Raw genomic sequence first — 26,340 nt, forward strand, 5'->3', positions numbered from 1 at the left:
CTGGGAAGAGATCTGTCCCTAGACTTTTGTTTATTGAGATATTTTTGATTACTGATTCCATTTTTTTGCTGGTTTGGGGTCTGTTCAATTTTTTTTATTTCTTCATGTTTCAATTTTGGTAGTTTGTATGTTTCTAGGAATGTGTCCATTTTTTCTAGATTGTCCAGTTTGTTAGCATATAATTTTTCATAATATTCTCTTATAATTATTTTTATTATGTGGTGTTGGTTGTGGTCTCTTTTATTCATGATTATACTTATTTGGGTCCTTTCCCTTTTCATTTTGATAAGTCTGATCATGGGTTTACCAGTTTTATTAATTCTTTCAAAAAACCAACTCTTAGTTTCACTGATCTATTCTACTGTCGTTGTTGTTTCTATATCATTTATTTCTGCTTTAATTTTTATTACTTTACTTCTTCTTCTGGCTTTTGGCTTTATTTGCTGTTTTTTTTTCTCTAGTTCCTTTAGGTGTAAGGGTAAGTAATATATTTGAGGTTTTCCTTGCTTCTTGAAGTGGGACTCTACTGCAATGCACTGCCCTCTTAGGACTGCTTTTGCTACACCCCGGAAGTTTTGAACTGTCGTGCTTTCATTTTCATTTGCTTCCACGTACTTTGGATTAACACGTAAATTAAAGAAGAAATGAAAATTCACTCTTTTAGTAGGTGTTCTTTAACCTCCATGTATTTGTGGTGTGTCCATATTTTTTATTGTGGTTGAATTCAAATTTCATTGCATTGTTGTCTGAAATATGCATGATATGATCTCAGTCTTTTTGTACCAGTTGAGACCTGATTTATGATCCAGTATGTGATCTATTTTGGAGAATATTCCATGTGCACTCATAAAGAATGCATATTCTGCTGCTTTAGGATGGAATGCTCTGAATATATCTATTAAGTCCATCCAGTCCAGTGTGTCATTCAGAACCATGTTTCCTTGTTAATTTTCTGCTAAGATGATCTGTCCATTGCTATAAGTAGGAGTTTAAAGTCCCCTACTATTATTGTATTATCAATGAGTTATTTTATGTTTGTTATCAATTGATTTATATATTTGGGTTTTCTCAAGTTGGGGGCATAAATATCAGTTGTTAGATCTTTATGGATAGACTCCTTAATTTTAATCTCCTTCATCCCTTGTTACAGTCTTTGGTTTAAAATCTAGTTTGTCTGATATAGTATTTATACTTGGGCTTTCTTTTGACATTTGTTAGAATGACTGAATATCTCCATCCTTTCATTTTAACCTCAGGTGTCTTTAGGGCTAATGTGAATCTCTTATAGGCAGCATATAGATGGGTCTTGCTTTCCTTATCCATCCTGATACCCTATGACTTTTGATTGGAGCATTGACATTCAGAGTGACTACTGATATGTATTTAGTCCCTTTGTGTTACCTGTAAGGTTGGTGTTTCTGGTAATGTTCTCTGTTCCTTTCTAGTCATTGTTGTTTTTGATCTTTCCACTTAAAGAGTCCCTTGGGCTGGTTTAGTTTGGTTATGAACTCCTATAGTTTTTGTTTTTCTGGGAAACTCTGTGTCCTCTTTTATTCTGAATGACAGCCTTTCTGATAAATTATTCTTGGCTGTATATTTTTCCAAGTTAGCATGTTGAATATACCATGCACTCTCTTCTGGCCTGCCAAGTTTCTGTGGACAGATCTTGTGGACCCGATCATCTGTTTTCCCTTGGTGGTTAGGATTCTTTCTTTCTTTCTTTCTTCCTATCTTTCTTTCTTTCTTTCTTTTAAGTATTGCTGCTTTCAGGATTCTTTCCTTATCTGTGTATTTTGTGAATTGGACCATGATATATCTTGGTAATAACTGGTTCATATTGAAATTACTGTATGTTCTCTGTGTTTCTATGATTTTGATGTCTGTTTCCTTCCCCAGATTAGGGATGTTTTCAATTATAATTTGCTCAAATAAAACTTCTGTCCCCTTTTCTCTCTCCCCATCTTCTGAGATATGGTACAAATGTCATTATGATTTTGGGAGATGCTGAGTTCTCTAAATCTACATTCATGATCCAATATCTTTCTTTCTTTTTTCTTTTCACCCTTATTATTTTCCACAATTTATCTTCTATAGTACTGATTCAATCTTCTGTTTTGTCCATCCTCATTGTCATGGCATGCATTCAGGTTTTCAACTCGGTTATAGCATTTTTAATTTCAGCCTGACTTGTTTTTAGTTCTTTTATCTCGGCAATGAGGGATCCACTAGTGTTTTCTATGCTTTTTTCCAGCCCAGTTCATATCTTTATAATTGTTTTAAATTCTAGTTCAGATATCTTAACTTATGCCTGTATTGATTAAATCCCTGTTTCTTCTTACTTCTTCCTGCCCTTTCTTTTGAAGTGAATTACTCTATCTTGTCATTTTGTCAAGGTCACTGTGTGTGTGTGTGTGTGTGTGTGTGTGAGAGAGAGAGAGAGAGAGATTGTTAGAAAAGTCTGTTGTATTTCTGCTCCTGAGAGTAACTGCTATATTAAGAAGAGGGGGAAAAAAAGGAAGCTAGATCCTAGGTGTGTTTTGGTCTATTAAAGGAAGCTAGAACCAAAAAATGAAAAATAAATAAAAATCTCATTTTTTTAAAATTGCTTTTCTGTATCCAAAAAGAAACAAAGGAAGCTAGATCCTATTTCCCATAGAGCTAAAGTTTTGCATCACTCTATGATCAGTAGACTTGGTGTGCATGAAGGGTTTGTGCTGGTCTTCTGGGAGTGGGGCCTGCTGTACTGATTCTCATCTTAATTCCTACTGGTTTAGAGTAGGAACATTTAAGAAAAGCTATTTTATAGTAGATCTTAATATATTAAATAAAAAAGATTAGGTCATCCTTATTTCATTGGCATTAATATAAACCTTTTAATAAGATGAAGTTAAAAATAAAATGTAAAATAAAACAACTACTACTTCAATACTTTCAAATCCTGGACTTAAGGAAGCATACACTACACAAAATCAATAAAAGTATATTAGGAGTTTCTGAATAATTTTGGCTGATGGATAATTTTTTCTTGGATTTTGCCTTTAAGATCTTTATTTCACTCTTTCTTACCAGTGTGGCTGAAAGTAAAGGACCTGGTATAACGAAGTCACATGACAGAATGAAGTCAGAGCCTTAGAGTCCTCATTTGGAGGGGATTCAGGTGAATCCTGTGACCTGCTCTGGAAATTGATGTATGATAAATAAGCAGTATATTACCCAACAGAAATAATGGTGGCTTTTTAGTACAGCACTTAGTGTTGTTGTTGTTTTTAATTTTATGTTTTCAGTGTTCCAAAATTCATTGTTTATGCACTATACCCAGTGCTCCATGCATTACGTGCCCTCCTTAATACCCACCACTAGGCTCACCCAATACCTGACCACCTCCCCTCTAAAACCCTCACTTTGTTTCTCAGAGTCCATAGTCTCTCATGGTTTGATTCCCCCTCTGATTCCCCCCACTTCAATTTTCCTTTCCTTCTCCTAATGTCCTCCATGTTAAACCTTATGTTCCACAAGTAAGTGAAACCATATGATAATTGACTTTCTCTGCTTGATTTATTTCACTCAGCATAATCTCTTCCAGCCCCATCCATGTTGATACAAAATTTGGGTATTATTCTGTTTAACAAAAATTATTTCACATGACAAAAATTCTAAGCAACACTGTTCTTGTAGATCACTAATAATTTGATGTCCAAAGATATTTTTTTTTAAATTCCAGACTTCCTCCTATTAAAATTAATAATAGGCTACATGTAAATGAACATGTTAGTTTTATTTGCCCCTGTTTGCTTAATTATATTTTTTTCTTCATTATTTTATAATTTATAGGAGATACACTCTGCACTGTAACCTATGAGAGTTTCACTTCTTGCTTCACTGGATTCCTATATTCATCATGCACTGCTGCTTTTAATACATGAGATAAGTGTGTAGCCATTAATATTGAAAATGAGTCTTCATATAACCATGAAAATCGTACTGCTTTGTAATTGGCATGCTTTTTTTTCTGCTTTGAAAATGATTGTCAAGTTAGAGTAAGGATTTTGTTAAGGTTTTCACTGAAACATACAAACCTGTCAACCATACTGAAGAAAATACAAAACAAGTTAGAAAACAAACGAGTTTAAGAACTTTTTAAAGTACTTTATGTCTGAGTAAAAATTTTCCAAGATCTGTTAAGTATGGAAATATTAGATTGTTTAGGCTAAATGAAAGACCTACTCTAGCAGTAGAAGTCAAAGAAAGAATAGGAAGAAGGAACTAGTGAAATCAAATATGATCCCCGTAAACTGCTTTTTGTCTACACTGACCTCTCCTGTGAAACAAGTTTTGTATGCCTGAAGAAGAGTCAGAAAAAGAATTTCACGCTGCGTTGAAAAAGTAATTCCTTCTAGGTTTAACCAGATGCTTTAAAATCAACAAATAAAGATAGAAAAATTTTATTTTCACATAGTTTTGAAAAATATTTGTGTTAAATGATTATAACTGCAGTAGTTATGTTGGATGCATCTATCTACATATAGATCTGTTTATATATTAAATATTAAAAACATCTCTACCAGTTTTCACAGTTCAGACACAAGATATTCATGAGTTAACAAATTAATGGAAAAAATAAGTCCTTTTTAAACTTAAAATTTTGCCCATATAGATGGGTATTAATTATTTCCATGTCTCCATATGTGCTCTGGGTAAATATTCTTTTTCTGAGAGACATATAAACACAAATGTTTCTGCTAAATGTCTTTTGACTGGCTTTACTTTGTTTCAGATGAACAAGACAGAATTTGTTTAAAATATATTGGTGAAAAGTAGTAAAGAAATAAAACTTACTATTTGCAGATGCCATGATAATATATATAGAAAACCCTAAAACTCCACCAAAAAAACCTGCTAGAACTGTTAAATGAATTCAGTAAAGTTGCAAGATGCAAAATGTACAGAACAATGTACAGAAAACTGTTGCATTTCTATACATTAATAATGAACCAACAGAAAGGAAAATTAAGAAATAATACCATTTACAGTTGCAACAAAATAATAAAATATCTAGGAATAAACCTAACTAAAGAAGGGAAGATCTGTATTCTGAAGAGGATGCAAATAAATGGGAGATATTCCATGTTTATAGATTGGCAGAATAAGTATTGCTAAAATGTACATACTATCCAAGGAAGTCTACAGACTTAATATAATTCCTATCAAAATATCAGCAACATTTTTAATATAACAAGAATAAATAATCCTGAAATTTGTGGGGAACCACAAAAGATCCCAAATGGTCAAAGCAATCTTAAGAAAGAACAAAGCTAGTGGTATCACAATTCCAGATTTCAAGCTATACTACAAAGCTGTAGTAATCAATACAGGCTGGTACGGGCACAAATATAGACACATATCAATAGAACAGAATAGAAAGCCCAGAAAAGAACCTATAAATATATGGTCAATTAATCTTCAACAAAGGAGGGGAGTATATCCAATGAGAAAAATTCTCAACAAATCGTGTTGGAAAACTAGACAGCTACAGGTAAGAGAATAAAACTGGACCACTTTCAAAAATTAAAAAAAAAAAACTGGACCACTTTTTTACATCATATACAAAAATAAGTACAGATGGATTAAAGATCTAAATGTGAGATCTGAAACCATAAATCCTAGAAGAGAGCACAGACAGTAATTTCTCTGATGTTGGCTATACCAAGATTTTTCTAGATATGTCTCTAGAAGCAAGGGAATAAAAGGAAAAATGAACTATTGGGACTAAATCAAAATAAAAAGCTCCTGAACAATGAAGGGAACAATCAACAAAATTCGACAGCTTTGGGGAGTTGTTTGGGAATGGGAGAAGGTGTTTGGAAATAACATATCTGATAAAAGGTTAGTATCCAAAATATACAAAACACTTACACAACTCAACTTCAAAGAAACAAATCATCAATTTAAAAATGGGCAGAAGGCATTTCTCCAAAGACAACCAGATGGTCAACAGACACATGAAAAGTTGCTTAACATCACTCATCATCAGGGAAATACAGATCAAAACTAGAATGAGGTATCACCTCACACCTGTTAGAATGGCTAGACTCCAGAACACAAGAAACAACAGGCATTGGCAAGGATGTGAGGAAAAAGAATCCTCTTGCATTGTTGGTAGAAATGCAAATTGATGCAACCACTATGGAAAACAGTATGGCTTTACCTCAAAAAATTAAAAATTGAACTACCCTAAGATCTAGTAACTTCACCACAGAGTATTACCCAAAGAATGGAAAAATGCTAATTTAAAGGATGTATGCAACCCTATATTTACTGTAGCATTATTTACAATGGCTAATACAGGAAAGCACAAATAGACACATATCAATAGAACATAATATCCAAGTGAAAGCAGTCCAAATATCCATTGATAGATGAATGTATAATGATGTGGTATATATATATATAGATATATAGATATATATATATATGTAAATATTATTCAGCCATAGCAAAAGAATGTAACAACATGGATGTAATTTAGGGAGTATAATGCTAAGTGAAATAAATCGGAGAAATACCATTTGATTTCATTCATATGGAATTTAAGAAGCAAATGAAAAAGGAGAGAGTGTGGAAAGACAAACCAAGAAACAGACTTCTAACTATAGAGAACAAACTGATGGTTACCAGAGGGGAGGAGGGTGGGTAGATAGGTGATGGGGATTAAGAGTACATTTATCATAATGAGCACTGAGTAAGTATAGAAATAGTGAGTCACTATATTGTACACCTGAAACTAATATAACACTGTATGCTAACTATATTGCAATTAAAATAAAAAACTTAAAAAGATATAAAAAATACATATGAGGACTTCTAGTCATGTGTCTTCAAACACTGCGGCAAAGCAGTAAGACTGAGATTTTAGATTAAATATCTCCACAAATGCATTATATAGAAAATTTAATACATGGGTATGCATGCAGAAACAGAGACTTTTAGAAATAAATGCAAAAATTATAATTTCTCTAATGTGGGAAATATTTTCTGTATTTACATTAACTATAAATAGATGATTTAATGACATTAGGGGAAATATTCAGGAAAAGGGCCAGAGTTTACAGAAATACATCTATTTCCTTGCCACATACTACATATTTATTAATGATATTATACTGTCAAACAACATTTGTTTTTTGATGATTTTACTTATTTCCTTCTGTCAAATGGAAAACATCTGAGGTAGGCTGGAGAAAATCACTATAAAGGAAATGTTTGTAAAACTCATTTTATGTTATATGCTCTGAGTGGAAGCTCCTTAATCACATTATAATTATGTTTTATTCATTCAAAGATGTGGAAGCATAAAGTTATAACAAATTAATATTTTTTATAAATTAATATTTAGATTAATTGATATTAGTCTAAAATTATCTTAGTCAAAGAACATATAAAGTTATCTTTAATTGTGTGTTCTTCCCATGAAACCTATCTGTAGTTAGGAATACAGACAGAATAAAACATTTTTTGATGCTTTTAACAGTCAGAAAAGTATTTTAAAATATCTTCTGACTGAACATACCTTTTTCAGTTTGAAGAACAAAGCTTAATTAATAGAAATTATCTCATCAACCTTGAAGAGATATTTTTATGAATAACATGTCTTAACTAATTTGCATACACTGTAGTGTACAGCTAAGAAGAGTTTATAGCATTTCATCCCAATTGTTGGTTTGGTAAGTTTGTCACAATTGTCCTACCACCTGCTCAGCTGATCTTCATCAAAGGTCTCTGACACTCTAATTCCTTAGGTGGAAAAGTGTTTGTCCTTTAGTAGCTAAATTAAACTAGACTTAAAGTGAAACTTATTTATATATGAATATATTTGTATATTAGTTTCTATTTGGATTTAATTATACTAGTGTCTCAGATCTTAGATAATATGTGCAATGTGTAAAACACACCCTCCAGGGACTCAAAAGTCATAAAGCATTTATTGTATCCAGTGTGTCAATATTATGTAAAGATTAGAAGGTGAAGGTTTTCTTATAGTATGTTTATTCAGAAAGAAAATTAGACATCATTAGCTTTGTAATCCAAATTTTTTAAATTACAAAGCAAGTTTCCCTTCTTAAATTCAGGCCCTCATTGAAAAAAAATTTTTTTTTCTATTCTTGAATGTTGTATTTTTATACTTAAAATTTTTACTTTTCTTTATTTAGTTTGACATTTATAACTGTAACTTATTTTTCAAGATTTTATTTATTTGCCAGAGAGAGAGAGATCACAAGTGAACAGAGAGGCAGGCAGAGAGAGAGGGGGAAGCAGGCCCCACGCTGAGTAGAGAGCCTGATGTGAGGCTCAATCCCAGGACCCTGGGATCATGACCTGAGCTGAAGGCAGAAGTTTAACCCACTAAACCACCCAGGTGCCCCTATTATTGTAACTTCTAAAAACAAAAGTCATGAGTTGGGTTAGACACTTGCATCTACTGCGACTTTCCCACCTGATTTTAACTATTTTTAGACCAAGTTAGACTAGTCATAGTCTCTCTCTTCCAAAAACATGAAATTAGGACTAAATAATTATTTCCTTAGATTGAGAAGTAGAAATTGGTTCAATTTTGGGTGGTCATATGAAAATAAAGTGATAGAGACATTCTGTAGAAGTAGGTGAATCCAAAAAAAAAAAAAAAAAAAGGAAAATTTTCTGTTTCCAGAAAGAAGTTTGAAGGTGTTACTCCTTCTTAACAAGTAATAAGGTAAAAAACTGAAAGATAAATAATTCTTATATCTGTCAGAAAAGTGAAGTCACAGGCAAATTGCTATACTCAAAACTGGAGATACCAACAGGTTAATATGGAGAATTACAGCTAATGGAGCCATCTTTGTGGGAAGCACAGTCCAGAAAGGAAAATCTAATTGTAATTGCCAAATTTCTGGGGGCTCTGTGTGGACAATTCTGATGGTTAAAAACTCTGAAAGGACCCAGTCATCAGAGGATCTCCCATTCTTCTGTGAGTTTTACAAGTTTCTCACAATGAATGTCCAAGAAAAATCTCTTATGCTTTGAGCAGGGAAAGAGGCAAAGAATCCATCTCAAAATTAAAAGAGCATTCTGTTTTTCTAAAAATGGAGAAATTATTTAAGTAGAACATAACCTGTTTTGAGTTTTATCAGAGCCTCACTGACAACACTTCCTTCCAAGACCTGGAAGGGAAGTAACCAACTCCATCCGTTGTAGCCTTCCTGTCCTACCTCTGGGTGCAGGGTAGAGGACTGCATGTGTGCGCTTTCCAATCCAGAGGAATAAGCTCACTGAAAGAAAACTGAAGCACTGTATTGCCAGTAGGTCTACCTTGCAATAAGTGTTAAAAGAAGTTCTTTAGAGGTAAGTAAAATGATACAAAGCAGAAACTTAGATTTACATGAATTGAAAATAACATTTTCTTCTTAATTGATATAATACATACAAGTTTAAAATAGAATCACTATTTAACTATATATGCTTATAAGCATATATATAAGCAAAATAAATGGCATCAATGCTAAAAGGGATAAGAAGAAAAAACTAGGGCTATTTTTATTATTATAAGGCAAATTATATATCTGATTAGAGGTGAATATCTAAAATACATAAAAAAATTTAACACCAAAAACACAATCTGATTTTAAAAAATGGGCAGAGGACCTGAATAGACATTTTTCAAAGGAGACACACAGGTGGCCAATAGATACATGAAAATGTGCTCAACATCACTAATCATGAGGAAAAAGCAAAATCAAAACCATAATGAGATACCACCACACACCAGTCAGAATAGCTGGCATCAAAAAGACAATATATGACAAGTCTTGATGAGGAAAGGAGAACACCTATGCACTCTTGGTATGAATGTAAATCTCTAAAGAACATACCTTAACAAGTACAACTGATCCTATTAGAGTGGAAATGAAAATACACTATTAATAGTTATTATAGGATATTCCAACTTTACTGAATAAATACACTGTATACATGTACATAAATTTATAGTTTATGAATTTAGTAGCGCATGAGAGATCTCTGTTCCCTAAATAATATTAAAACTTTAAGTTAAGATTTTTTTAATTATCTTTAGAGGATTATATTGTAATAAATGAACTACTTGAAGTTACCCTATCTGAATTGTTAAGGAGTATACTGGAAGAGACTCTGTAATACTTACTAAGCAAAAGATATTCCACTGCAATTTTAGAAGTGACTGTGGTATGGAAGCTTTGTTTTCCTTCTCATTGCAATATCTAGGATCATTTCAACCTAGAACATAACTGTACACATAGTGATGGACCTTTAGGGTGACATGTAATCAATTGAGGAAGAATTCTTTAACAAGCCCTTTCTTGTTTAAAGATCAGTTAAGCAATCTCTGTTCACCAAAATATATATTATACTTCAAGCTGATATTACATTAAGTGATATATATTAAATGAGACTTGAAATTTACTTAATTCTCAAAATTCAACTCCACACACAAAAAAAAACATTAATTTATACTTCATGCAATAAGCTATTCTAGTTCACTTCTCACACGACTCACAATGTATTAGGAGAAAATAGAATGCATGCTACTAAGTATAATTTAAGTAAAATGCCATAAATTCTACAACTATAAAAACCTCTGGCATTTAAAAAAATAAAAAGATACACCCTATTAAGAAAAACAATGAAAGCTTTAAAAGGAGGAAGAGTTAAACATGTAGAATTGTTGGTTCCTGATAGATGAGTAAAGAAAAGAGAAAGTCGTAACACAGAAGACAACAGAAAAGTATAAGGTACTTTCAGAGACTAGTATTTAGCCAGTATAGTTTTGTAAGGTGAGAAGGATTATGATTTAGCAAACTTACTTTGGCCAAGGTGCGTGGTTTATTTAAAGAAGCTGAAGCCTACAGTGGAATACTAGTGAGCAACACAAATGTTTGTTAGAGACACTGAAGCAAGAGATAAAGATGATTTAAATACATCAATGGCCTTGCTAATGAAAACTCACTGATTTGCAGTAACAAAGGCATTAAATCACTCAAACTTTTAAATTTGTAAATAATTGATAACAGAGGAAAAGCTAATACACACCAAGAAATTTTGAAACTGTATGTTAGGTGTCATTTTTAACAGAATGAATAAGGAAAAAAGGAAAAATATATTTTGGTAAGTAATAGATAGATTTAATTCTGGTTATATTAAGTTTGAAGTACTGAGTTTGACCCTAGGGTATTTCACACACCCTGGATTTCAAACAGACAATTGGAAATGTCAAGTTATATTCAGATACATAGGACTGAATATTAGAGTATCTTGTTATTATAATTTTATTTACTTATCCTTATTTTAAGGATTGAATCTTTGCTCAGAATAAAATATGGGCTTGATATTTTAAATTTGAAAATGAACAAATTCATCTTTTTAAATATTTTTTAAATGTTCTTTATTTTAGAGAGAGAGAACATGAGTGGGAGGGGCAGAAGGAGAGAGAGAATCCTTAATGGACTCCCTGAAGAGTACAGAACCTGCTGCAGGGGCTCCATACATGGGGCTCCACTGGGGGCTTGATCCCAGGACCTTGAGATTACCACCTGAGCCAAAACCAAGAGTCCACCTTAACTGACTGTGCTACCCAGGGACCCCCTACAATAAGCCAATTTAATTGCATTTTTAAATGCTTTGCTAACTTAGATTTAAACAAAGTAACTAGAATTACATATTAAATATTTAGTAATGTATACAGATGTTTTATTGAAAGAAGATTGTGTGAACTAAAAAAGAGAATTTGTCTTTAAAAATATTGCCCTATCATGAGATCAAGCCCCGTGTTGGGCTCTGTCCTTATTATGGAGCTGCTTGGGACTTTCTCTGCCTCTACCCCTTGCCACTGTGCATTTGGGTACTCTCTCTGCCCCCCAAAACAGACCAATAAATCTTTTTTAAAAATTGCACTAGAAGAGTAGCTCTTTCTATATTTTATGTTACTATTTTTCTCATATAAACTGTTCTTTCAACACTCAGCTAAAATTGAACTCTTCAGACACTTTCACTAGCCCTGTATGCAGTAATTTGCCCTGTTATTTCTTTACTTAATTCATCACTGTGGCCACTTTTTATAATTACATATTTTATATAAGTAAATTTCTGAATCCCAACTAGATTGTAAATTCTATGAAGACAGAGTATATTTGTTTTGTTTACAAATGTCAAATCAACACTCACTTGGCATTTATTCATAATGAGTATTTAATATATTTCTGAATGATGAATAAAGACTGGTGGGCAAACAATATAATACAAACATTACTCCCTATTAAGTGATTTATTCATATATACCTGTTCTCATACTTGAGCATCCTATTTTAAAGAATCTTTTTTTTTTTAGAATTAATTTATTTTTTTATTGTGTTCAGTATTTTAAAGAATCTTAAGCATGTGTGACAGATATGCACAAATGTATATTTATCTCATATATTATAGCTTCATTTTATTTTTTAAATTTTTTTTTATTTTTTTTTTTTTTTTTTTAAATTTTGCTTAATTTTATTTTTGAATGAACACTGGAATCTCTCAAAATGTAAATACTCTATTTGTAAGCTGCTCTTATCTAATTATCACATCTTCACTTCCTTTTGAAATTTTTTTATGGTAAATACTATGTACCTCTATATTGGCACAGCCACATTTTGAGTGATTCCAGGATGTACAAATTACATGGAATATCAGAAACTTTGTTTGTGACTATTTGAATTTTATAATTAATTTGAATGAAGTGTGATTTGTTCATGTAGTCATTGGAGAATCATAATATTATCAAAAACCAGATGGCATCCCAATTTACATGCCTAACAGGCATAAAATAATTTTCTAGTGGAAACATTTAAAAACTGGTTGTGTTCCCTTCAATAATTATTAATTCTAATAATCTTGCTTACTTTTTTTCTTTACTTCACATGAGAAAAGTATATTACTATGTGAAATTCTGTTTGAAAAATTTAGCATATTGTTCTTTTTGGCAAGTGAACTTCTTTTATTAATCATATTATTTATCAACAAATAAAAATACCTCTCATTTTACTTTGGCCACTTTTCATTGTTATTGTTCAGTATCTCAAAAGAGCTATATTTTTGAGCTTCATTTTTTATTGTTTATTTCCTTAAATATACAGTTTGTGCTACATATGAGCAAAAAACCAACTGTTCCAATTATGATATCAAACAAACTCTATGAATTCTAAGACTCATTTCATTTAGAGTACACTAATTTGGCTAAGTTGTAGGAATATCTTTTTTTTCACAATATAAAATATTGAAGAAAATACACTTTTTAGAAAATTATCCCAGATGTTATAGATATAACCTGAGAAACTTTAAAAATTAAGAAAAAAACAATTAAAATACCACTCAGTAATGAAAAGAAATAAACTGTTGCTTCATACTAAAACTTGGATGAATATCAAAGTAATATACTGAGTGAAGGAAGTCAAATAGTAAGGAGTACATACTGTATGAATTCATTTACATAAATCTCTAAAAAATATAAATTTACCTATAGTGGTAAAAAACACATCAGTAGTTGCCTGAAGATCACAATGAGCTACCACCTCAAACCTTACTACTCTGGCAATAGATTTCCTTGTAAAAGTATCTAGATAAAAGAGAGTATAAAGGGAATACACCTATCTATGGCTCAGAAGAGATACCAAGATTTATCAATACTATAAGAGATATTTTAATACATCTGACTGTACATATCCCACTATTAGTTTATAACACACATTTCTAATATTTCCTTTTGTTGTTCTCATAAAAAGCTTTAAGAAAATATACAGGGATATGGTAGAGACATTATTCTTTTTTTTTAAGATTTTATTTATCTATTTGACAGAGAACACAAGCAGGCAGAGAATGAGGGAGAAGCAGTCTCCCCACTGAGCAGAGAGCCTAATATGAGACCTGAGCCAGAGGCAGATGCTTAACCAAATGAGCCACCCAACATCCCTATGGAAATATTATTCTTGGGAAAAAAAAAAATCAAAGAGTCAAGAAAGAGCTTCATTTTAGTCACTTTTCCCAGAGTAATGTGGGTAAAGAATATACAAATTAGTAAGAGCAATTTAAAAAGTCAATAACTATATGCCTTTTCTCATATATGACACTAATATATTTACTGCCTACCCTGATATAAAAATTGTGATTTTTGCTATGCATAATGTGAAAACTTTAGTACATTCTGTACAAGAACATCTGTACAGTAACTAAAGCTACCATGAAATTCTATTTCTTTCATTTATGTAAGAATTCCAAGGAATATGGAAAAGACACCTCAGTGAGGGCCACTTCAGATATTGTCTTTACATAATAAGTGGAGAAAGCACATTGGTTAGTGAATAATTTAGTCAAACCCTGAAAAAAAACTCTAAAATATCTGAATGAAGGAAATGGAAATCAAGAGGATAAGAAGATACCGTCCTTACCTAGATAATTGCTCAAAGTCTCTCTTGGGCAACTAATCCCTAGGCCAGGATCTAACACAACAGAGAAATACAATAAAACTGGTTAGAATAATAAATTGTTAGCAAAATGTTTGAGTTTTTAAAATATATATAAATGATCTATTGCATTTGAGGTAGTAAAATAGTTAAATTGCTTGATTAAAATGCTATGGCAATATGAAAAACAGGAAAAAATGCAAATCCTTCTGGAACTCTACCTTTTACAGATTTTAAGATTTGCAATATGATTAATTAATCTAAATGTTTAAAAAAATCTGAGTTATTATATGGTTTCATGTCTTTTCCCCCACATATTGCACTTTGAAGTCTTTTAAGACAGTCTCATTCAGCTATGAATCCAGTTGAAGACTCCCTGTTTATTTTGCCATTATTAAGAATATCTGGGGGGTGCTTTGGGGCTTAGTGGGTTAAGCATCAGGCTCATGATTTTGGCTTAGGTCATGATCTCAGAATTGTGAGAGCCTGCTTAAGATTCTTTCTATCCCTCTGCCTCACCCACCACCTTCCTTTCACTCACTTGCTGTCTTTAAAAAAAAAAAAAGTATGTCTCATGTATAAAAATTGAATACTAGGAAGATGACAGCCAGGTAAGATACAACCTGCTAGGAATCCTCTAGGTTTTTCACAGACTCATGGCAGTGAGGGATGGGATACTACTGCAAGTGAAAGATAAACTGCCAGGTTTCTCAACAGAAATAATTTAAAAGTTTATTTTCTAGTGAACAATATGAGTAAGTCCTTCCCTAAAGCCAAAATAATATTGTGTTACTTTCATATTTCTTGCTGAATATATAACTGATGTTTGTGACAAGGTTGCTTTTGTTACAGCTAGAAACACGCATCATCAATGTTACTGCTCCATATTTATATGATTAATGGTCAAACTGCAAGATGCAGAAGACAATTTAACAGTCCACCTTGTCACAAAAACATTCATTTGAAAGCACTTTTACTATTTTAAACAAAAATGACAGGCCTCTCTTTCAACAGATTGACAGCAACAAAAAATGGAAGTCTTACTCAGATCTCACCTAAAATATGTGTATTATTTTGCAATACTCAAGTTTATTGAACTGTGCTTTGTAATATGGCTCTCAGTGACGTTCTTTTCCACCTTTTGACCATGGGACCAGGCAGCTGTCCCATTTTTCCAATCAAACGGCACATAAACTGACTTTCAACCAATAATATATAAATAATGGATGAATTGTATGTCTTTGCATTCTTCATGCAAAATACATTATGTCTATTATTTCCTTTAGAATGGGGAATAATTTGGGAATATTTATAATTATTTTTCTCTTATGATATGTATAAATGATGGTTAACTTTTACTGTTCCTATTTTACACTGATCTAATAAAAAAATCCACTTGGTACTGCCAGAATGTACTTTGGGCTTATTATATGCAGATAGTAAACAGTAACATTTACAAGTGAAACTTCAAAGCTAATGATTCATATATCCATCAAGTTAGACTTATTCATTAATCAACTGAACTGAAATTAGTGTTTACTGTTTCAATTATTCAAAAAATTTAATCTAAATTTATAGGGAAGAACCAATTACTGTTTCCAGAAACAGATGGTCTCAAGAATCCTTTTAATGACTCTGTCACCTCTGTCATGTTAATATGTGTAAGCCCTTCATCAATATAATGGAATAATATCTCAAATAATTTCTGTTGGAATTCAAATAAGTAATCTATATAAAATAATAGCATATTCCCTGCTCCATAGAAGGAATTCTTTGAATTTAGCTAATTATATTTGCTATCATCTCAAATTCAGACTCATAACTTTCTTTTTAAGATTTTATTTATTTGAGAGAAAGAGAGAGGGTGAGCAAGAGAGCACAAGCAGGGAGAGCAGCAGATGGAGAGGCAGAGGGTGTAGTAGACTTCCTACTGAGCAGGTAGCCCAATGTGGGGCTGAATCTCAAGACTCTGAGATCATGACCTAAGCCAAAGGCAGCCACTTAACCAGCGGAGCCACCCAGACACTCCTAGATTCATACTTTTAATATTTTTTCTTGTTTTCTATTTGGTTCTGTAAGTCTTAGTGAATTCTGAAATTATGTTTATTTTTAAAACTTTTTTCTTTAATATTTTATTTATTATCTATAAATAAAATTTATTAAATTTATTAAATTTAAATTTATAAATTTATTAAATTTATTTATTAAATTTATTATCTATAAATAAATTATTTATTTATTATTCTACCTACAGGGAGGTAAATGAAGGTAAAAAAATTCTGAAGAGAATTAATGAAAACAGCAAGGCAAGCTCCTTAAGTTAAGCATTGTTCAAAATATATCATAAAAGGGTGGAGTCCGGGAAGATAGCAGAGTAGAAGGACCCTAACTTCACCTTATCCTATGGGTACAACTAGATAACACTCACATCAGCATAAATAACCCACAAAACAATCTGAAAACTGGCAGAGCAAAGTCCACAACTAAAGGTAGAGAAGAGGTCACATTTAAGAATGTAGGAAGGGCAAAGATACAGTCTGGAGGCAAAATGCATATTGACTGTTGGGGTCGATTCCACGTTAAAACATGTTAACCCCCTAGGGCCTCCCTGGGCCTACTTAGCCATAGTGACTCCATGTTGCCTAGGTAGACATTTTGTTGTTTAATAAAAGCCTCAGCAGTTACTGCTCTCGGTTCCAGGTAACTGTTGCTAAAACACGACACCTAAAACAAGATAACTGTTACTAAAACACTACACCTAAAACAAGGCCATTTTGTTGTTTAATAAATGCCTCAACAGTTACTAGAATTGGTTCCAGGTAACCGTTACTAAAACACATAGGTAGGAGATATCCAATCAGCCAAAACCACATATGCAGATGTCTGCAATTGTGCCCTATAAAAACTAGCCTGTAAGACCAAGGGTTGTCGCTCTCTTCGGAGGCGGCTCTGGCCGGTCAGTCTGACTTCTAATGCTTGGCATAGAATAAAGCTTTACATAACTTTTACTTTATCTCAGCCTCATTTGCCTGGCCGGTCAGTCTAACTTCTAATGCTTGGCATAGAATAAGGCTTTGCGTAACTTTGTCTCAGTCTCGTTCCTTTGATAACGGACCCAACATTGACCTTCTGCAGTACTAAAGCTGGCAGCGTGGAGAAGGTGAAAAACAGACTGTCAATCTGGGGAGGTTGCAAATCCCCATAACACTTGGCTTTGAAACCAAGAGGGGCACTTGGTAGGCTCAGTGGGTGAAGCCTCTGCCTTTGGCTGGGGTGATGATCTCAGGGTCCTGGGATTGAGGCCTGCATAGGCTCTCTGCTCTGCAGAGAGTAGGCTTCCCGCTCTCTCTGGCTGCCTCTCTGCCTACTTGTGATCTCTCTCTATGCCACATAACTAAATAAAATCTTAAAAACACATTTAAAAGAAAAGAAAGCAAGAGGGTCCAAATCCTGTGAGTTCTCACAACCAGCAGGACATAAGGCCTGGAATTTTAAAAATCTGTGGGCTCCACTCTGGGAGACCTCAGAGGGCATTAGGAAGTAGAGTCCCTGCCCTTAAAAAGACAGTATGACAAATAGCCAGCAGAGACATAGGGAGGAATCTCAGTTTGAAAAACACCAAAGGCAGATGGGAGGGAACATGGTCTGGAGGGGCAGAGATCACAAGAAGACCACTCCAAGAAAAAAGGAATTGGCAGGCACCATTTCCCTGCCTAAACCCCAGCATAAACACAAGGCCAAGTGAAGGAACCAGTAAGGCACTCACACTCACTACCTACCTTGTTCACAGCAACACAAATCCCCCACCCTCCCAACCCCTCACCCCCACATTTTGGTAGATATGCTTTTCCCAGACCACTTACCTCAGTTTCAGCCCTGAGGAGGCTCTCCCCAACCAGACCACCAAATACTGCACCAACATGTCTCTGTTCCTTTATGTGTTGTGGGACCTCAGACAAAAACAAATAAATTAAATATATATATATATATATATATATATATACACACACACACACACACACACATAGACACACACACATACACATAACATGGAAGACAAAATTGGGAATTGCCAGAGCAATATCCTAGAGTATGTGAGAAATTTAATTTGATTAATAGCTGCACTGAAAGAGTAAACCCAATAACTCACTAAGATTATTATATACTGTGGATATTCATTTGTTGATGAATATAAATAGATGTCAAAAGGCATGAATGATCTCTTTACAAACCCATTTTTTCAAAAATATTGTTTATACAATAGTGTTATCTTTAATTCCTTAAAGAAAAACAATATAATAAGGCTTTGCCTTTTTTTATATATATATTCTAGGTTTGATTTGTTTTATTCCCTTATGAATTAAACATATAATATCATTTGAATATTAGTATAAAATCCATTTACTACCTGGACATTTTAATTTCTTTGATTTTATTTTTACTGCTATTTTATATTCATTGCTTATTGTATTTTATCATACCCTCTCAAAAATACTATCTAAATTTTTAAATATTGTTTACTTATATTCATTTGAATATGTTATTTTCTTTTTCTTTTGCATTTTAAAGCTAAACATGAATGGATTATACATTTTTTTGTGTGTGGATTTGTTAATAAAGCAAAAGTATTTATTATTTATTTATTATTTATTTCAAAGGAAAAATATCTCTGAAAGGTCAAGGAAAAAAACAAACAGTGCATGTGTTTTGTCTTACTTTATTTTTCTTCTTTTTAAAAAATTTTTACCAGCTTATAATCCTTTTATTTTTTAAGATTTTATTTATTTATTTGACAGAGAGAAATCACAAGTAGACGGAGAGGCAGGCAGAGAGAGAGAGGGAAGCAGGCTCCCTGCTGAGCAGAGAGCCCGACGCAGGACTCAATCCCAGGACCCTGAGATCATGACCTGAGCCGAAGGCAGCGGCTTAACCTACTGAGCTACCCAGGCACCCCTAATCCTTTTTTTTTTTTATGGGTTTGAACCTTCTTACCTCTCTTTCTTTAATACCTTTGTGTATATTTTATTTGAATCTGGTAAGGTTTTTTGTTTTGTTTTGTTTTGTTTGTTTGTTTTTTCCTGAATATCTATTTCCTCTTCCATCTCAACATTTCTAGCACATGGATTTCTTTAACCAGTTCTGTATATTTTAATAATTTCATCAATTAGGCTTGACAAATCCTTGTACATAAAATAAATACAAATATAACATAGAAATTTACCAAGAAAATAAATATTGGATTATTTTCTTTGACCACATACTTTAGAGTAATCCAATAGGCTTATTCTTACAATACTGGATCTCCTATTCAGTTTAGCAGCACTTTGATCTCTAAAAGATAGCCATAACACCAGTACTGTTGCTTGAAATTAATCACAGAAATGGTCTACAAGACTATAATGTTTGACTTGAAATGCTGCACAGAGACCAAAAATGTTCTTGCAATCTGTAACAGTTTGTGAAAATTTGAGGACAGAAACCACAGTATATTAACTCTGCTAGAAACCATGTACACTATAGGGAGCCAAAGAAGCTTTTTCTCCTTATTCATTTGGGGGTTGGGGGGTGGGGAGAGATAAACTAGAAAGACAAAACACCTGCACTATATGCTTTTTTCCTTGACTTTACAGAGATATTTTTCCTTTGATTGTTGTGTTAATGTGGTTATTAAAATGTTCTTTTACCCTGTATTTTCAAAAGGGATACTATCTGCCACATTAAAAAATAAAACTGAATAACTTTATTTGATGCCATTTCCAGAGAGTAAAACTTGCTAATTAAAACACCATCTACATTTATTATTTATTTCTGAGTAGGTCAAGTTCAGCATTATTTTTTTGGTATTTATATATTATCACATAATATAGAAATGAGTGAAAGAGCATTTGTTCCATAAAAAGTTCTTATTTTTAGCTTTAGTGGCTCAAACTGAAATGTATGAGATGGAATAGGTGCTAGAATTCACTAATCTTTAATTACAACAAAACAATACATACCTAAAAAGTCCTGTTCTGGAATGAATATACTTTAAAGATAGAAAAAGAATAAAAAAGACAACTACAAGAAACCAAAAGATTCTCACCCAGGAATCTTTTATACACATATAAATAAAACATCAAGCTTATTTTTTAAACCCTTAACTAGCAGCACCTGGGTAGCTCAGTCATTTGAGCATCCAACTCTTGGTTTAGGATCAGGTCATGATCTCATGGGTTGTGAGACTGAACCCTGCATCATGCTCTGCGCTGGGTGGGAAAGCCTGCTTAATATTCTCCCTTTTTCTCTCCTTCTCCATTCTCCATCTAAAATAAATAAATGCTTTTAAATAAATAAATAAATAAAATCCTTAACTATTGGACATATTTTTGACATAAACATCAAAGAAAAGTTATGTTTTACTATAAAATATGTTACATAATTAAAGAGTTATACTTTATCAGCAGTATATAAAGTTATATTACATGCAGTAATTGTGCCAAATAATATCAATGACAATTTTACACATTAAATTATTATATTTTAGTTATATTTCTTTTTTTTTAAAGATTTTATTTATTTATTTATTTGACAGAGAGAAATCACAAGTAGATGAAGAGGCAGGCAGAGAGAGAGAGAGAGGGAAGCAGGCTCCCTGCTGAGCAGAGAGCCTGATGCGGGACTCAATCCCAGGACCCTGAGATCATGACCTGAGCCGAAGGCAGCGGCTTAACCCACTGAGCCACCGAGGCGCCCCTTAGTTATATTTCCAAAGCATCTGGAATTTTCAGGTAATCTACAGCTATATTATACTTCATTAAAATTATACTGTGACTTTTTTTTTCCATTATCTAGTGCTTTCTAATTACATTTTATAGTACAAATTTCTTTCATACATTATTTATTCAATATTCTAGAGAATTTGGAAAAACATTAGATGAACTTAAGTAATGCCAGCTGTAATACTAGCTAAATCCTTCATATTCACAACCTCTAAAAATAATCAAATAATATATTTTTCTTTACAGGTTGTTTTGGAGTGTGTGAGTGTGTGTGGTGTCTGTCTTTAAATTCAAATGTATTTGATTCATATAAAAATGATGTTAAATCTCCAAAAGAATTGAAAAATGATTGTGTTTAAGAAAGACTCTGCCTCCCTCCTACACTGTTGGTGGGAATGCAAGCTGGTGCAGCCACTCTGGAAAACAGCATGGAGGTTCCTCAAAATGTTGAAAATAGAACTGCCCTATGACCCAGCAATTGCACTATTGGGTATTTACCCTAAAGATACAAATGTAGTGATCCAAAGGGACACATGCACCCGAATGTTTATAGCAGCAATGTCCACAATAGCCAAACTATGGAAAGAACCTAGATGTCCATCAACAGATGAATGGATCAAGAAGATGTGGTATATATACACAATGGAATACTATGCAGCCATCAAAAGAAATGAAATCTTGCCATTTGCAACAACATGGATGGAACTAGAGCGTATCATGCTTAGCGAAATAAGTCAAGCAGAGAAAGACAACTATCATATGATCTCCCTGATATGAGGAAGTGGTGATGCAACATGGAGGCTTAAGTGGGTAGAAGAATAAATGAAACAAGATGGGATTGGGAGGGAGACAAACCATAAGTGACTCTTAATCTCACAACAAACTGAGGGTTGCCGGGGGGAGGGGGTTTGGGAGAAGGGGGTGGGATTATGGACATTGGGGAGGGTATGTGATTTGGTGAGTGCTGAAGTGTGTAAACCTGGTGATTCACAGACCTGTACCCCTGGGGATAAAAATATATGTTTATAAAAAATAAAAAATTAAAAAAAAAAATAAATAAATAAACAAAAAAAAAAAAAAGAAAAAAAAAGAAAGACTCTGCCTAAGGAAATGATAAGAGTGTGCTTAATGGAATCCAGCAATCTAGAAGAAATTATCATTTCCCTTACTTTATCACTTACAAATGCATTTATCTAGTTTTTTAACTAAATATGTCATATATTTTTAAGCCTCAGAGACAACAGGGAGTATTAGTTCCAAATATTGTTTTTAAATTATGAATGACACGTATTGCATGGAGCACTGGGTGAGGTGCATAAACAATGAATTTTGGAACACACAAAAAAATCAATTTTTAAAAAATTGAATCAGCAACCTTCTGTTGTAAGTTATTTACATATCAGACCACACACATACATACCATCATACACATGCACACCAAAGTCAGAGATTATATATATTTTTATTTATCCCTAGCCCTCAAAATTGTTATCCAAATTAAAGCAGAAACCTCAACTTGTGTAATAACTAAATACCAGAAATTAAAAACCAAAGCCTTTAGAGTCTACATGGACAATAATGTGGGGACCACTTTCAGGTTTGTTTTATGAAGGGCTCAGTCAGTTAAATGTCTGTCTTCAGCTCAGGTCATGATTGAGTACCACTTGAGTCTCCCTGCTCAGCAGGGAATCTGCTTCTCCTCTTCCTCTGCCCCTTTCCCTGCTTGTTCTCTCTCCCTCTCTTTCAAATAAATAAATAAAATCTAGATAAAAATCGTTCTGTTGATAAATGGGTTTAATATCATGTAATAAACTTTATTTTTAAATAGAATTTATTTTGTGGGTAATGAATTACCTAGGAAGCATTTAAGTTGCCAGTAACATAGCATTTTGCCTTCAAATAAAATTTCATTTTTTTCTTAATTGTGAAAGGTTGTGATTAATTGAAATTAGCAGTATATAGAATTAAAAACACAAGTCAAGAGGTTGGGGGGAATTTGGGAAGATGGCAGAAGAGGAGAACCCCATCCCACATTTTTAACTAGATATCATCCATATCCAAGTCAATAAACCAGAGAGTGATCTGAAGACTGTTATTAAATATTTATGCACCAAAAAGAGGAATACCCAAATACACAAAACAATTTAATAACAAACACAAAGGAACTAATTGCTAATAATACAATAATAGTAGGGGATTTAATACCCTGCTTACATTAATGGACAGATCACCTAAATAGAACATCAACAAAGAAACAATGGCTTTGAATAACACAATGGAACAGATGGATTTAACAGATATATTCAGAACATTTCATCCTAAAACAGCAGAATGCCCATTCTTTTCAAGTGCACAAAAGCATTCTCCAGGATAGACCATATATTAGCACACAAAACAAATACTGACAAATTCAAGATGATCAAAATCATACCATGAAACTTTTCTGACCACAGTGTTATGACCCAGAAATCAACCACAAGAAAAATATCTGGAAAGAACACAAATACATAGAGGTTAAAGAACATGCTACTACACAATTAATGGATCAAACAGGAAATCAGAAAAATTAAATAGTATGTGGAAACAAATGAAAATGAAAACATAACAGTCTAAAACCTCTGTGATGCAGGAACCAAAAGTGGTTGTAAGAGGGAAGTTTATAGCAATACAGGCCTACCTCAAGAAGAGAGAAGAAACTCAACCTAACCTTGTACCTAAAGGAGCTAGAAAAAGAATAAGAAACAAAAGTTAAAACCAATAGAAGGAAGGAAATAATAAATATTAGAGCAAAAGTAAATGATAGAGAAATGAAAAAAACAATAGAACAGACCAATAAAACCAGAAAGTGATTCTTTGAAAAAAAAAATTGGTAAATCTCTAGCCACACTCATCAAGAAAAATTGAGGGGTACCTTGGTCGCTTAGTCATTAAATATCTGCCTTTGGCTCAGGGTCTCAGGTCATGATCTCAGTGTCCTAGGATCCAGCCCTGCCTGGGATCCAGTCCCACCTAAAATCCAGGCCTTCCTGGGATCAAGCCCTGCATCAGGGTCCTTGGGAGCCTGTTTCTCCCTCTCTAACTCCCCCATGCTTGTGTTCCCATTCTCTCTCCTCTCTCTGTCAAATAAATAAAATCTTTAAAAAAAAAAGTTTTAAAATTTTTAAAAAAGGAGAAAGGACTCAAATAAAATCACAAATGAGAGAGGAGAAATAACAAGCAACACCACAGAAATACAAACAATCATAAGAGAATACTCTGAAAAACTATATACCAACAAATTGGATAATGCTAGACAAAAAAATGGATAAATTCCTAATAACATATAACCCAACAAAACTGAAATAGGAGAAATAGAAAATTTGAATAGATTGATAATCTTCATTGAAATTGAGTCAAAAAAAAAAAAAACCAAAACCAAAAATCTCTAAACAAATCTCCAGGATGGGATGGCTTCACAGGGGAATTCTACCAAACATTTAAAGAAGAGTTAATATCTATCTTTCTCAAACTATTCCAAAATATAGAAAAGGAAGGAAAACTTACAAATCCATTCTATGAGGCCAACATTATTGACCATTATTGGATAACAAAACCAGATAAAGACTCCACTAAAAAAGAGAACTTTGGGCCAATATCTCTTATAAACATAGATGCAAAAATTCTCAATAAAATACTAGCAAACAAGATTCAACAAGACATTAAAAAAAAATCATTCACCATCATCAAGTGAGATTTTTTTCTGGGGTTGCAAGGGTGGATCAATATTTGCAAATCAATGTAATACCTCATTTCAATAAGAGTAGGATAAGAACCATATGATCCTTTCAATAGAGGCAGAAATAACATTTGACAAAGTATAAATACAGTTCTGATTAAAAAAAAAAAAAAACTTCAACAAAATAGGTTTAAAGGGAACACACCTCAAGTTAATAAAGGCAATCTCTGAAAAACCCACCTCAGACATAATCCTTAATGAAGAAAAACTAAGAGATTTTCCTCTAAGGTCAAAAGACAAGGACATACACTCCCACCACTTTTACTCAATATAGTATTATTGTCCTAGCCATAGCAATTAAACAACGAAAACAAAAGGAATCCAAATTGGTAAGGTATAAATAAAACTTTCACTTTTTGTAGATGACATGATACTAAATACAAAGAATCCTAAAGATCACACACACACACACACACACACAAAAAGAACTGATAAACTAATTCAGTAGAGTCACAGGATACAAATCCAGTGTACAGAAAGCTGTTACATTTCTGTACACCAAAAATGAAGCAGCAGAAATAGAAATCAAGGGTTGCCTGGGTGGCTCAGTCAGCTCAGCATCTGCCTTCAGCTCAGGTCATGGTCCTGGAGTCCTGGGATCAAGCCCCACATCAGGCTCCTTGCTCAGCAGTGTGCATGCTTCTCCCCTTCTAACTGCTGCACCCCCAAACTGCACTCTCTCTCCATCAAACAAATAAATAAAATCTTTAAAAGAGAGAGAGAAAAAGAAATCAAGAAAACAACCACATTTATAGGTGCACCAAAACCAATTAGATATCTAGGGGAAAAAAATAACAAAAGAGGTGAAAGACCTGTACTCTGAAAACTATAAAACACATAAAACACTGGTGAAAGAAATTGAAGACAACACAAAAAAATGGAAAGATATTCCATGCTCACAGGTTGGAAGAATTATAAGAACAAATATTGTTAAAATGTCCACACTATCCAAAGCAATGTACACATTTAATGAAATCCCTATCAAAATACCAATAACATTTTTCACAGAACTAAAACAACCAGTCTTAAAATTTGTATGGAGGGATGCCTGGGTGGCTCAGTTGGTTAAGCTGCTGCCTTCTGCTCAGGTCATGATCCCAGAGTCCTGGGATGGAGTCCCGCATAGGGCTCCTTGCTTAGTGGGGAGCCTGCTCTCTCTGCCTCTGTCTGCCTCTCTGCCTGCTTGTGCTCTCTCTCTCTCTCTGACAAATAAATAAATAAAATCTAAAAAAAAAATTGTATAGAACCACAAAAGACTCTAAATAGACAAAGCCATCTTGAAAAAGAAATACAAAGCCAGAGGCATGAC

This window comes from Mustela putorius, unplaced genomic scaffold, assembly GCF_011764305.1.
Source record: "Mustela putorius furo isolate JIRA1106 unplaced genomic scaffold, ASM1176430v1.1 tig00001215_pilon_pilon_pilon, whole genome shotgun sequence".
NCBI classification, from domain to species: domain Eukaryota; kingdom Metazoa; phylum Chordata; class Mammalia; order Carnivora; family Mustelidae; genus Mustela; species Mustela putorius.